Here is a 14,832-nt window from a genome sequence, read left to right as displayed (position 1 = left end):
GCACAGTCTGATTTATGTCAGCTTGGTTAGAAATCACCTACATGCTGGAAACCCCCTGTAGGGAGTGTGCACTGGCCCAAGGCCATAGCTCTCTTCTTCTCCTTCTTCTTGTTTCCTTCTCTCTGCCCAAAATCTGTGGTTGAAGGGACATGCTGTGTATTTGTGAAATTATCCTCATAGGAATACAAGGAAGAACTCTGGCCTCCTTGAAATAATTTACACCTAATTTAGTTTAAGGAGCATAAATGATGGGACTGCTTTATAACATCAACAAGAAGCATCATTTGCACAATTTTTCATGCGATGTTGGAGCACATGCAGCAAACACTTCCCATCTTCTGGGGCTAGCAAAATCTCTCAGAGTAAGAGATTATTTTTGACATTATGGTTCTAAATCTGAAGAAAAAAAAATAGTCAGGGCAGATGGCCTGGGGCCAGTCAGGAAACCCTTAATCACCCAGAAAAACAAGGAACAGGAGAGGTCATTATTCTTAGTGGGCCAGACTGTAAAACAATGTTTTTAAGTCTTCAGATTTATAGCAAAGCACCTTGAAATATCTCAGGCAATTATGAAGAATAAGACTGCTCCAAAAGGCATTATGCAAAATTTTCTTGCTCATTTTTCTTAAGCAAACAAAACTGCCTAACCATCTTCTAACCTCACTAGAGAGTTTTCCTGTTGTAGCAATCACAGAATTCTTTCACCTTGGTAAATATAGCACAGTAAATTAATTAATCCTAAGCATTATAATAATTTAATGGAAGAAGATATTAATTAGGAACAATAAACATAGACTTATTCATTTTCAAGTATATAATTTGGCCCTAATATCTTCCACCTGTCAGTGTACAAAGACTATGAGAAATTGACTAGAAGGCCTTCAGGTGGGTGAGCCATATTGGACCAGAGTCATAAATCCTAAAATTAAAGGCAGCAGTAAAGATTACAGTGAAAATGAAATTAATATTTACAGAGTGCTGCAATGTGCCAGGCTCATTGTACCTAAACCCTTTCATTATATCATTATATCATATGTACATTAAATCATTTAATACTTAACAATGACCATGAAATAAAAGCCTTATTACCTGCATTTTTATAAATGAAGAAACTGTGACCTTGACTAGGTAAGTGACTTACCCAAGCTCACACAGCTGGCTTGTGGCAAAGTTAAAATTAATTTCCAAAGACCATATTCGTTCTAGAGTTCCACACTAGCAATGGGCAGACCCATGTGGAAACAGGGCCTAAACCAAAATATGCAATGACATTTTGTCATAATAAAAAGTAATAATAATAATAAGATTTTTCATGTCACTCTTATTGTCAGTACATTTTAACAAACATACCTTAAAATGCTTAAAAACACACACAAAAAGTTGGCAGTAGCTTCAGTTAGCTGTTGAACACTAAAGCCTTAAAATTAGCATACATGGGTGGTTACCATAGAAAGCTCTGATGCTGAATAGGAACATGCTAATAAATGATTTAGTAATATATTAAAAGTTCACTCTTCATATTCTAAGTGGCCCAAGTAATATAGGAATGTATTTTGGAATTTCCTGGGACTATTTTCATAAGGGAAGTCACATGTTCAAGGGAAGATGTAACATGCACTAGAAATCAGGCAAACTTGTTTTAGTCCAGCTGAGTCATCAGGGTTGGTCATTTAACTTACCTGGGCCACAGTTTCTCCATCCACAAAATAAAGGAATGTAACTGAATAATTTACAATCATTTTCAAGGGTAAAATTTTGATTGTGAGCTGTTTCATCAATAAAGAATTTAGTTTAAAAAGATGGCTCATAATCCTGAATTTCATAGACTGTTCCTCCCCTACCCAAGGGTTTATAGGAACATGGATGAGAGATCACCTTTAGAGACAACTCCAATAAATTAGAGACATATGTTTCTTTTGACCTTAATATTTACAAAGTTATATCTTGCTTATATGGCTTGAAGAAGAATGATAAATATAATGTCCTCAGAACATAATTCTTTTTTCACAACTAGCATACAGAGATGAATATTATTGATGCTAAGATCAAGTTTCCTGACTCTCAGTAGGAATCACTGTACATGTGTTAATTAATCATTAGAAGCCTGGTCCATTTTTTGTCCAAATGAGCAAGTAGCTGCTGTTAGAAAGAAATCGAAGATTAAATATACCAGGCAACATTATACATTTAAAAGGTAAAAGCTATAAACTTTAAAAAACTATAAATTAATATGGTAAAAGTTAACATGAAGAATTTAAACACAATGCTAGTATTGTTTCATTTATAGTTTTCTATAGTTATTTTGTTTTAGATGTTTCAGTTTGCTAGTCATGAGTAAATGAAAACTGAATAATTAGATAGAATTATGATTATTTTAACAGCAAAAATTAGAAAAGTATCTTCAGTAAAACCAAAATTTTGGGGAAATTTATAAAAATGTCATCAGTTATTAGAATTTCAGCAGATTATAGGGATATATACAGCAATAATAATACTATAGGAGGGAAATATTACTATTATACAATAATAAATATGGTGAAGTGAATCTGTCTTCACAAGATTACATGTTGAGGTTAAAATTCATCATTCTCTTTAGAGTTTCATAGGAACAGCTGAAATTGTGTCTCATTCATGTGTAAACAAGGCCACACTCAATACTATGTATTAACATGTATACAGGTGTGCATTTGTGTATATGAACATAAATGTGAATATGTAGCAACAAATTGAGTTACTAACTCAGTAAGCCAGTACGAAAGAAGTGTTTATATAAAATGAAATTTGGCGTAGTGCTCTGAAATCAACAGAACTAGACCTGAACCTTAACTTTCCCATTTACTAGCTGTATTCATCTATGTTCTTCAGAGGAACATGAGCCAGTAGGATATATGTACATATATATAGAAAGAGATTTATTTAAAAGAATGGGATTATATGACTATGGGGGCTTGGTGAGTCCAAAATCACCAAGGAGGCAGGAAGGCTAGAGATACAGGAAAGAGCTGCAGTTTAAGACCAAAGGCTTAAACTGTTGTTTCTGCTGTAGAACCAGGAAGATCCAGTGTTGCAGACACAGTGTTGCAGAGAAAGTCCAAATGCAGTCTGTTGGGAGAATTCCCTCCTGCTTAGGGATGGTTAGGTTTTTGTTCTCTTCAAGACTTCCAACTGATTGGTGGAGACCCACTCACAATATAGAGAGCAATCTGTTTTACTCAACATCTATTGATTTACAAGTAAAGTTCGCAGAAATATTCAGAATAATGCTTGACCAAGTATCTGTGTTCCATGGCTCAGCTAAGTTGACACATAAAATTAGTCATCACACTAACTGTGCAAGCTTAAGCAAATAAATAACCTTCTCTGAACCTCAGTCCTTGTGAAATTTGTATAATAATATTTACCTCTTAGAGTTGCTGTGAGATTATGTACATATAGTGAGTACACAGCAGGCAATTAACAAATATCAGTTCTCTATACGTACATATTTTTATGACCATGATTCCTCAAGTATAATTGGCATATTTAAAGTGAAATAAAACTGAAAATAAAAGAAAAAATAAATAAAATATTTTGAATATGTGTTCTCCTCACCAAATTGATAAAGAAAATACAATAGAAAGTAGTTTACTCCTGTTTACTCTCCATGCTTACAATGGACTATATCTTAACGATGTTCCTATAACTCGACTTAAGGCTCCATTTGGTTTGGTGCCTAAAACCACACCTAGGCATGTGTTAATGATCAGTCATATGCACGCTGCCGTTCTGAAGCAGTTATCTACTGTCAAATTCTTACTTGAGACATGTAAAACAAGCAGAAATTCATTGTTTTAAAGAATGTTTCACTATATTGCCCAACTGAAAAGTAATATTAATGACCTCTCATTTGGAAGATTAATATATAATTTTTAAAGATAGATGAATGCAGCCAGCTAAAATAGAAGCTGCTCTTAATCTCTAACCTTTCCTCCAAATTTAACCAAAACCTCTTTCTGAGGTTAGAAGAACTTCAGAGTTTCACTCAATTTTTCTTCATTTGTGCCTCTCGCTGCAGTTTTGGGTTCCAGCTGGAAGCAAACATACCCAAATACCCCAGATGAAGTTGTTCTCATAAGATGTCCAGCCCAGTTTTCAAGACTTGAGAGGTTCAGAGGGTTCAGATAAAGTTTGGGATCAGCAGCCAAGCACTTGAATGCTTATCTGAATTGAACCTTCTAAGTTTCGTCCAATATTAGCCCTTTAACTGGAAATAAATGTTCATTACCTCTAATTAGCTCTTTGTGTCTTAGATACATCTGGATCTCACATAGCATTAAGATATTACGCATTTGTCATTTTGCATGTTTTTGTGGAGATTTTTGTGTTGTAATATTTTAATAAATTAAATTACAGTCACAAGAGGAAATAGATAAAGAAGAGTTTAGTGATATATTTATATATTTGCCAATTACCAACATGTAAAGACATATAAGTTTTAGACTTGGTAATGGAGATCACCTAATTCTATGGCAGAGGCATATGACATGGAACTATAGTTCACTATTTCCCCCCAAAATAATTGGCATATTTAACAAGTAAATGTTTCATAATCTGTATGGAAACCCAAGAGCAGATAATTCCTTTTAATTTAAAATTGGAAAAAGTGAAAAAGAAGTTCTGGTTTGAGATGGCTGAACATAATTCTTTTCTCCCACTAGAGACCCCAATAAAATGATAGTTAAGGATAAATCTTTAACACTGAAGAGAATAGGAAAGGGGTAAACAGCAGTTAGGACATTGTAACAACTCTATGTAAATCAAAAATGAAATGGGAAGAGTGAGGTCAACAGACTAGAGTTACCTGACACCTCCCACCAAGAAAAACAGACCAAAACAACAAATGAATAAAAATGTTTTGACTAGAGAGACTTAGGAAGTATGCTGTAAAGCACCAGGGAAATAGCAAAATCCCTGTGAAGCACAGAAGCCCAGGGTAGAACCATAGGGAAAGAAGTGAGGCATTCTGCCTCTGCCACACTGTCTCCTTCACCAGGACTGGCTTCTAGTCAGGGTAACTTTTTACAGGGAAAATGTAAGTTGGATACCCCCAGTCATCCCTACTGCTGTCACAAATGCCAGCAATCCTTGCTCAGGAGAATCCCCCAGTCCTCATAGACCCTAAATCCAATTTGAAGAGTATCCAAACTTTCACACAAGTACACTGCTGCAGAGTAGGAGCCTACACTGAACCCCATACAATGCACCATACCTCACTAAAACTCCAGGCTGTTAAGGATGGGTACCATCTTTAAACCAAGCCCACTGCTAGAGTGGCTAGAGTGTGTCCTGTCCTGGCAGTTTGTAGCAACTAACTCTCACCATCCCTGAGGCTCCATGATCTTTCTGTCACATTCACATGGGTGCCTATAGCACCACAACCCTGGCTGCCTGGATTCTAGACCATATGAACAACCAAGACTCTGGTGCTCAAGTCCATGCAGGACATCACCCCTAAGGGAACAGGTATACCTGTACAGTGGGAATACTACCATGCAGCTACCTCAATGCCCTGCCCACATGCACTCACGTTGTACACCTGGCTGGACGGCAAGTTCATGTGTACTCACACCTAACCTGACTGCCAGTTCTGGAGCAGCTATGCTTCCCTACAGGCTGTTGCAGGTCCTCCCAGCTCCACTACACTCACACTGAATCCATTCTTGGCCTGACAGCTGTTATGGTAGAAGAGTCATCCTTGCACACAGACTGCTGCAAGACTTCCAGGTTCCACTACACCAGCATGAACCTTCACTTAACCCAAAAGTTGGTCCAGCAGCAATGCTGCCTCTACAGGCAGATAGCCACAGGACTTCCCATCTTGATGTACTCACACAAACCCGTGCCTGGCACAATAGCTGGCCTGAGGGTGGCCCACCCCCAGACAGACTGCTGTAGGACTTCCCGGCCTTGCCATATCTACACATGGCTCAGTTCAGTTTCAACTATCCCAGCAATGGCCTCCACCTCCCTAGGAAGCCTGACACAGCCTCTTGGCCTGTTGTGCCTACACACACCCAACCCAACAACCAGCTCAGCACTCCCACCTACAGCAAAACTATACCAACACCATCATAAATTCATGCAGCCTAGACCACTAAGGCAATCACTGAAATTACTGACAGTGATTACAGCTGAAGAAACTGCATGGAGATCATGTTACTGACTCACCCAAAACGAAAGTCAATGCACCATACCTCACTAAAACTCTAGAAAGTATCTACAGGAAGAAGTCTATCCCTATGACAATTAATTCACAACTTGGAAAAAGAAACTATTCCACAAGATGCACAGATCAATGAAGGGACATAAGAAGTATGAAGAACCAAGGAAGCATGACACCTCCCCCCGAAACACAGTAAATCTCTAGTAACAAACTCCAAAAAAAAAGGATATTAACAAAATGTCTGAAAATTTTCAAATTAATGATCTTAATGAAACTCAGTGAGATACAAGAGAATATCAACAAACATTTCAATGCAATCAGAAAAGCAATTCATTATCTGAATGAGAATTTCAACAGAGATAGATATCACATGAAAAAAAAAAAAAAAAAAAACCAGAAACATCAGAGCTGAAAAAATTCAGTTAATGAAATAAAAACTGTAATTGAGAGCTTCAGCAATCAACAAAACAGAATAAAGAATTTCCGAACTTAAACAGATCATTGTAAATAACTCAGACAGGAAAACATAAAATAAGAATAGAAGACGATAAAAAAAGCCTATGGGGCTTATGGGATGCCCTTAATTATACAAATTTTCTCATTATAGTAGTTTTAGAGGGAGAATAAATCAATAAAGAAAGTCACAGAAAACCTATTTAATGAAATAATAGCTGAAAATTTCCCACATATTGGGAGATATATGAACATCCAGATTCTAGAAGCTCAAAGCTCCTCAATTAGATTCAACTTCCAAAAAATCCTCTCTGAGGCATATTATAATCAAACTGTCAAAAGTCAAAGACAGAGAGATAATTCAAAAAGCTGCAAGAGAAAAGCATCAAGTGATATAGAAGGGGATCTCCATGAGACTATTAGCAGATTTCTTAGCAGAAAACTTGCAGGCCAAGAGAGTGAATGATATATTAAAAGAGAGTCTAACAAATAAATTCTTTCAGTCAGGAATACTATATCCAACACAGCTATCCTTCAGAAATAAAAGAGAAATAAAGACCTTTACAGAAAAACAAGGCCTGAGAGAATTCATCACCATTAGACTAACCCTACAAGAAATGCTTAAGGAAGTTCTACAACTGAAAATAAAAGGACAATAATTACTACCATGAAAACACGTGAAGGTATAAAACTCACCAGTAGCAATCAATTCATAAATCAGACTCAGAATACCACAGTGATATAATGGTGCTATATAAATCTCTCAATTCTCTGACATAAAGGTTTAAAGTAAAAGTGGTCAACAACAACAACAATTACAATTAGTGGCTAAGGAACATGTAATAGAGAAGAAAAATTAGGCAATAAAAATTTAAATTGAAAGGAGGAAAATGTCCAGAGTATTTTTATGTGACCATAGTTAAGTTGCTATCAGTTTAAAATAGTCTATTTTGGCAAGACTCTTTATGCTAGCCCAATGATAACCACAAAGAAACCAATTATAGCAAATACACAACTAATAAAGAGTAAGGATAAAAGCTTCACACCAAACCACAAAGGTATACAACAAAAGAAAAAGTGGGAGTAAATAATCTATTAAACAACAATAAAATAATTAACAAAATGGCAGGAGTAAGTTCTTATCTAACAATAATCTTTAATGTAAATGGTTTAAATTCTTTGATTAAAAAATATAGAGTAGCTGCATGAATAAAAAAACTAGATCCAACTATATTCTGCCTACAAGAGACTCACCTTAGCAGTAAAGACAAACAGACTAAAAATAAAGGGATGGGAAAAGATCCCATACAAACACAAATTAAAAGCAAGGAGGAATAGTCATATTTACATATAATAAAATAGAATTTCAGCCACATATAGTAAAAAGAGGCAAAGATTATTCTATAATGATAAGGGGATCAGTTCAACAAGATGATATAACAATTGTAAATTTATATGCACCCAAACTGGGACACCCACATAGCAAATGTTATTAGACCTAAAAGGAGAAATTGAAATGCAATTATAGTAGGGGACTTCAACAGCCCACTTTCAACAATACCCTTACTGAGAATATACCCAAAGAAATAGAAATCATTCTATCATAAAGACACATGCACACATATGTTCATTGCAGCACTATTCACAGTAACAAAGATATGCCATCAACATAATACCCATCAATGGTAGACTGGATAAAGAAAATGTGGTACAGGCCAGGTGTGGTGGCTCAGGCCTATAATCCCAGCATTTGGGGAGCCTGAAGCAGGTAGATCACCTGAGGTCAGGAGTTCAAGACCAGCCTGGCCAACATGGCAAAATCCTGTCTCTACTAAAAATGCAAAAACTAGCCAGGCATGGTGGCAAGTGCCTGTAATCCCAGCTACTGAGGAGGCTGAGGCAGGAGAATTGCTTGAACCTGGGAGACAGAGGTTGCAGTGAGTTGAGATTGAGCCACTGCACTCCAGCGTGGGCAATAAAGTAAGACTCCTTCTCAATTTTTAAAAAATGTGGTACATACACAGCATGAAATACTATGCAGCCATAAAAAAAAGAGATCACGTCCTTTACAGGAACTAGATGTAGCTGGAGGCCATTATCCTTAGTAAACTAACACAGGAACAGAAAACAAAATACTGCACATTCTCACTTATAAGTGGGAGCTAAATGATGAGAACACATGGACATATAAAGGGGAATAGCACACACTGGGTTGTATGGAAGGGAGGAGGGTGGGAAGAGGCAGAGGATCCAGAAAAATAACTATTGAGTACTAGGCTTAATACCTAGGTGAAAAATAATCTGTACAACAAGTCCCCACAACACGTTTATCTATGTAACAAACCCGCATGTGTACTCCTGAACTTAAAAGTTTAATTTTTAAAAAGATCAACAAAAAGAAATGTTTGTTTAAAAAAACAAAACTGAGAAACTTTAACTATATTGAGAAAAAAAAAGAAGACTCAAAAATAATAAAAGATGAAAAATTAAACATTACAATCGATACCACAGAAATACAAAGACACAGAAGAAATTATTTTGAATAACTATACTCCAACAAATTTGGTAACATAGAAGAAACGGATAAGTTCCTGGAGTGCAACCTACCCAGATTAAATTATGAAAAAAATTGAAAATCTGAACAGACCAAAGAGTGAGAAAATTGATTCTGTAATAAAAAGTCAGGGGTGCAGCCAGGTCAGACCTGGGGGCTCCGCATGCTGCAGCTGTCCCCAGGTGCCCCCACCATAATCTCCGTGGAGCCTCACAGAGCAGAGCCAGCAGACTAACCTGAGCCAGCCACCATGAGCCAGGCAGTGGGCGTCCAGGTGCAGGGAGGGACATGATGCACGTACATGGCCCTCGTGGCCACCATGGCAGACAGCGGCCCTGGCCCCAGGGAAGGGGTGTGGTGACTCAGGACCATGTGTTTACTTTAAGAGCCCACCCCACAGAACCACAGGAGAGGGCCCGGGCAGCACAGACGATGAAGGCCCAGTGAGGCACCAAGGGAAGGTCACCATCAAGTATGACCACAAGGAGCTACGAAGGGCTTCAACCTGGAGGAGTGGATCCTGGAGCAAATAAACGACTCCCCAACTGCCAGGAAGAGGCGATACCAGAACTGGAGATTGACATGGATAAACTCCTGGACATGGAGAGTGATGATGTCCAGGCTGCCAGGGTCAAGGAGCTGCTGGTTGACTGTTACAAACCCACCGAGGCCTTCAACTCTGGCCTGCTGGACAAGATCAGGGACATGCAGAAGCTGAGCACACCCCAGAAGAAGTGAGGGTCCTCGACCCAGGTGAACGGGGGCTCAGGACAATCGCTGTCCCCCCGACCCTGTAGCAACAGCAATACCAGGGGACCCTGTGGCCAGGCTCAGTGCCATAATCAGATCTCTTCCCTTACCCCCTTCATTTTCCATTTTTGGGGTTCTTCATTGTTATTAAACTGATGAGACTTTTTGTGTTTTTATGTTGACTCAGTGGCGCAGGCCCTTTAATAAAGCTAGGATATTCCTTTGGTGCAGCTAAAAAATAAAAATAATAAAAAGTCTTGATTCAAAGAAAAGCCAAGGGTCTGATAACTTCACTGCTTAATTAGTTCTAGAAAAGAACTACTACCAGTGCTTCTCAAACTATTCCAGAAAATTGAAGAGGAAAGAATACTTCCAAACTCATTTTATCAGGCCAGCTTTATGTTGATTTCAAAACTAGATAAGGACTCACAACAACAAAAAGAAAACTACAGGCCAATATTCCTAATGAACATAGATGTAAAAATTCTCAACAAGATACTAGCAAACTGAATCCAGGAGCACATTAAAAAGATCATTTACTATGACCAAGTCAGATTCATCCCATGGATGCAAGGATGGCTTAAAATATGCAAATCAGTAAATGTGGTACACCACATTAACAGAAAGAAAGACAAAAACCATATATCATTTCAATAGATAGAGAAAAAGCATGTGACAAAATTCAACATTCTTTCATGATCAAAACTCTCCACAAATTAGGTATAAAAGGTACATACATCAACACAATAAAGACCCACAACTAACATCATACTGAATAAAGAAAAGCTGAAAGCTTCTCTTCGAAGATCAGGAACAAGTACGCCAACTTTCACCACTTCTATTTGATATAGTTCTAGAAGTCCTAGTCAGAGCAATTAGGCAAGAGAAAAAAATTAAAGAGATCTAAACTGGAAAAGAGGAAGTCAAATTGTTCCTGTTTGTAGATTATATCATCTCATATATAGAAAACCTTGAAGACTGCACCAAAACAACGGTAGAACTAATAAATATATTCAGTAAAGTTTCAGAATACAAAATAAACATCTAAAAATTAGTAACATTTCTATATGCTAATAGTGAACTATCTGAAAAAGAAATCAATAAAATAACTTCATTTACAGTAACTACAAAAACCATAAGATACCTAGTAATAAACTTAACCAAGTAGGTAAAAGATCTATACATTGAAAACTATAAAATATTGATAGAGAGTACACAAATAAATGAAAAGATATCTTGTGTTCGTGAGTTAGAAGAATTAATGTTGTTAAAATGCCCACACTTCCCAAAGCAATCTGCATATTTAATGCAATCCCTATCAATATACCAAATGACATTCTTCACAGGAATAGAAAAAGCAACCTTTGTATAAAACCACAAAAACCCCAAATAGCCAAAGATATCTGAGCAAAACCAACAAAGCTGGAGGCATCACACTACCTGATTTCAAAATATACTACAAAGCTATAGTAACCAAACAGCATGGTACTGTCATAAAAACAAACAGATAAACCAATGAAGAGAATAGAGAGCCCAGAAATGAACTCATGCACCTGCAGCCAACTGATTTTCAACAAAAATATCAAGAACACACAATGGGAAAAAGATAGTCTCTTCAATAAGTGGTGCTGGGAAAATTGGATATCCACAAGCAGAAGACTGAAACTACCCCACTACTTCTCACCATATACAAAAATCAACTCAAGATGGATTAAAGATTTAGATGTAAAACCAAAATAATAAAACTACTAGAAGAAAACATAGGGAAGATGCTTCATTACACTGGGCTGAGCAACAATTTCTTTAAGAAAGACCTCAAAAGCACGGGTGACAAAAGCAAAAATAGTCAAATGAGATCACATCAAAATAAAAGTTTTTGTACAGCAAAGGACACTATTAACAGTGAAATGACAATCTATAGAATAGGTGAAAATGTTTGCACATTATACATTTGACAAGGAATTAATATCTAGGGTATATATAAGAAATTTAAAATTCAACAGCAAAAACACGGGCAAAAGATTTTAATTGACATTTCTCAAAAAATACAGACAAATGGCCAACAGGTATATTAAAAATGCCCAGTATCACTATTTATCAGGGAAATGCAAATGAAAATGACAATGAGATATCATCTTACCCCAGTTAGAATGACTATCATCAAAAAGGCAAAAAATAACAAATTCTGGTGAGGATGCAGAGAAAAGCGCACTCTTATCCACTATTAATAAGAATGTAAATTAATATAGCCATTATAGAAAACAGTATGGAAGTTTCTCAAAAAAACTTAAAATAGAACTACTATATTACCCAGTAATCCCACTACTGGATATTTACCAACAAGAAAGGAAATCAGTGTACCAAAGGGATACCTGCACCTTCATGTTTACTGTAGCACTATTCACAATAGCCTAGACACAGAGTCAACCTAAATATCAATCAACAGATGAATGGTTAAAGAAAATATTATATATATAAAATATATATGTAATATGTTTAGCTGAAAATATATTATTATGTATTATTAAAATATACAAATATATATTTATAAATATATTTAAATATATCATATATTATGTAATACAAATTATATATGTAAATGTATATAATATTTTTATATACTATCCAACCATGAAAAATAATAAAATCCTATCAATAACAACACAGATGAAACTGGAGGACAATCCTTCCTGCAACATGGATAAGACTGGAGGACATTATGTTAAGTGAAATAAGTCAGGCACGGAAAGATAAATACTGCATGTTCTCACTATTATGTGAGACTTAATTGAGATTATAGAAATAGAGAGTAGAATAGAGGTTATTAGAGGCTGTGAAGGATAGTGGGGAGAGGAAAATAGGGAGTGGTTTGTTAACTGATGCAAAACTACTGCTAGATAAGAGAATTAAGTGTTCATTTTAGTGTCCTCTGGCACTCTAGGGTGACTATGACTAATAATAATTTAGTGTATATATTTTAAAAGCTAGAAGAGAGAATTCTGAATGTTCACAATCCAAACAAATGATAAATGTTCAAGATGATGGATATGCTAACTACCTTGATTTGGTCATTAAACAATGTATACATGTATTGAAATGTCACTGAAATTCATAACTATGTACAATTATTACATGTCAATTAAAAATTTTCAAAAATTAAAAATAGAAATACCATATGATCCAGCAATCTCAAGACTAGGTATATATCCAAACAAAATGAAATTAGTATACTGAAGAGATACCTGCACTCCCATGTTTATTGCAGCGTTAGTCACTAGCCAAGATATGGAATCAACTTAAGCATTCAACAATCAATAAATGGATAAAGAAAATATGCTATATCTAAACAATGGGATAGTATTTGGTCATTAAAAAGAATGAAATCCTATAATTTGTGACAACATGGGTGAAACTGGAGGATATCATGTTAAGTTATATAAGCCAGACACAAAAAAACAAACACCCCATGATCTTATTCATACGCGGTATCTAAAAAAAAAAAAAAAAAGTTGATATCATAAAGAGAATAAAACTGGCCGGAAAGCAGAGGATGAAGAGAGGTTGGTCAACAGGTGCAAAGTTAGATAGGAGGAATAAGTAATAGGGTGATGTTGTTTGACAGTAAAATAGTGTATATTACAAAATAGCTAGTTGAGAGGCTTTTGAATGTTCTCACCACAAAGAAGTGATAAATGCATGAAGTAATGGAGACACTAACTACCCTGATTGGATCATTTTGTATCATAGATACGTATCAAAACATCAGAATTGTACCCCATAAGTATGTCTATTTATAAAATGCCAATTTTTTAAAAATAAGAAAAACACTAAAATATTCATGCCTTTAAGTCTAAAATTGAAGACTGTTCAAAAAGTTTGTTTTAGTAAATATACATTTTAAATTTTCATTTTATAAAACACTGAAGCATAAACTCTGCAAGGTTATTCTGAAATGCAACATTTTAATTTTCTATTCACTTTTATTTATTTGTTTTTATTATTATTATTATTATTTTCTTGAGACAGAGTTTTGCTCTTGTTGTCCAGGTTAGAGTGCAATGGTGCAATCTCAGCTCACTGCAACGTCCGCCTCCTGGGTTCAAGCAATTCTCCTGCCTCAGCCTCCCAAGTAGCTGGGATTATAGGCGCCCACCACCACGCCCAGCTCCTTTGTATTTTCAGTAGAGATGGGGTTTCTCTATGTTAGTCAGGCTGGTCTCAAAGTCCCCACTCCAGGTGATCTGCCCACCTCGGCCTCCCAAAGTGCTGGGATTACAGGCATGAGCCACCACATCCAGCCTTCTATTCACCTTTTAAGAAGAGTTATTTTATCCTTTCATACCTCATATTCACTTAGCTACAACAAAATGACACATGGTCATGTTTAACTTAGGAGCATTAATTGATGTTTGGTAATGAAACATCAAAAGTGATGGATCTGAACTTTTTCACTGATTTATCCACATTGAGATTCTGCCTGTGATCCATTTGCTGAGACAGACATTAGGAATAAGTACCTTAATATTATTATTTTAGATACAAGAAGACGAAATTAAGCCTTGAATTCCATGTATAAAAATATATTACTATAAAGTCAAAGATTTGACCGTTTAGTACAGTATGACCATTACTATTTTTACCGTTATTATTAATCATACACTATATGAAAAAATAAAATGAAAGGGTATTAATGTGGTTAAAACAGAGCAAGGAAGGGATAGCCCAGAATATACCAGAGGGGATCACAGTGAGAAGAAAGCTAGCCGTCTGGCCAAATGTGAAATGGTCATAGGCTTAGGATCAGCAGCTACTGAGTGTCAAGAGTGAGAAGGAATGCCAAAAATATGGGCAATATTAACGCTGTTACCCGCAA

The 14,832-nt window shown here is 36.1% G+C and overlaps 1 pseudogene; it reads left to right on the top strand.

Annotated features, from left to right (window-relative positions):
- The first annotated feature begins 245 nt into the window (after positions 1-245).
- On the top strand, positions 246-9,947 carry LOC104660017 (annotated as a pseudogene).
- The last annotated feature ends 4,885 nt before the right edge of the window (positions 9,948-14,832 follow it).

Source organism: Rhinopithecus roxellana, chromosome 4, assembly GCF_007565055.1.
Source record: "Rhinopithecus roxellana isolate Shanxi Qingling chromosome 4, ASM756505v1, whole genome shotgun sequence".
Taxonomy (NCBI): domain Eukaryota; kingdom Metazoa; phylum Chordata; class Mammalia; order Primates; family Cercopithecidae; genus Rhinopithecus; species Rhinopithecus roxellana.
The sequence above is the reverse complement of the archived record's forward strand: the minus strand, read 5'-3'. Positions and strand labels throughout refer to the sequence as shown.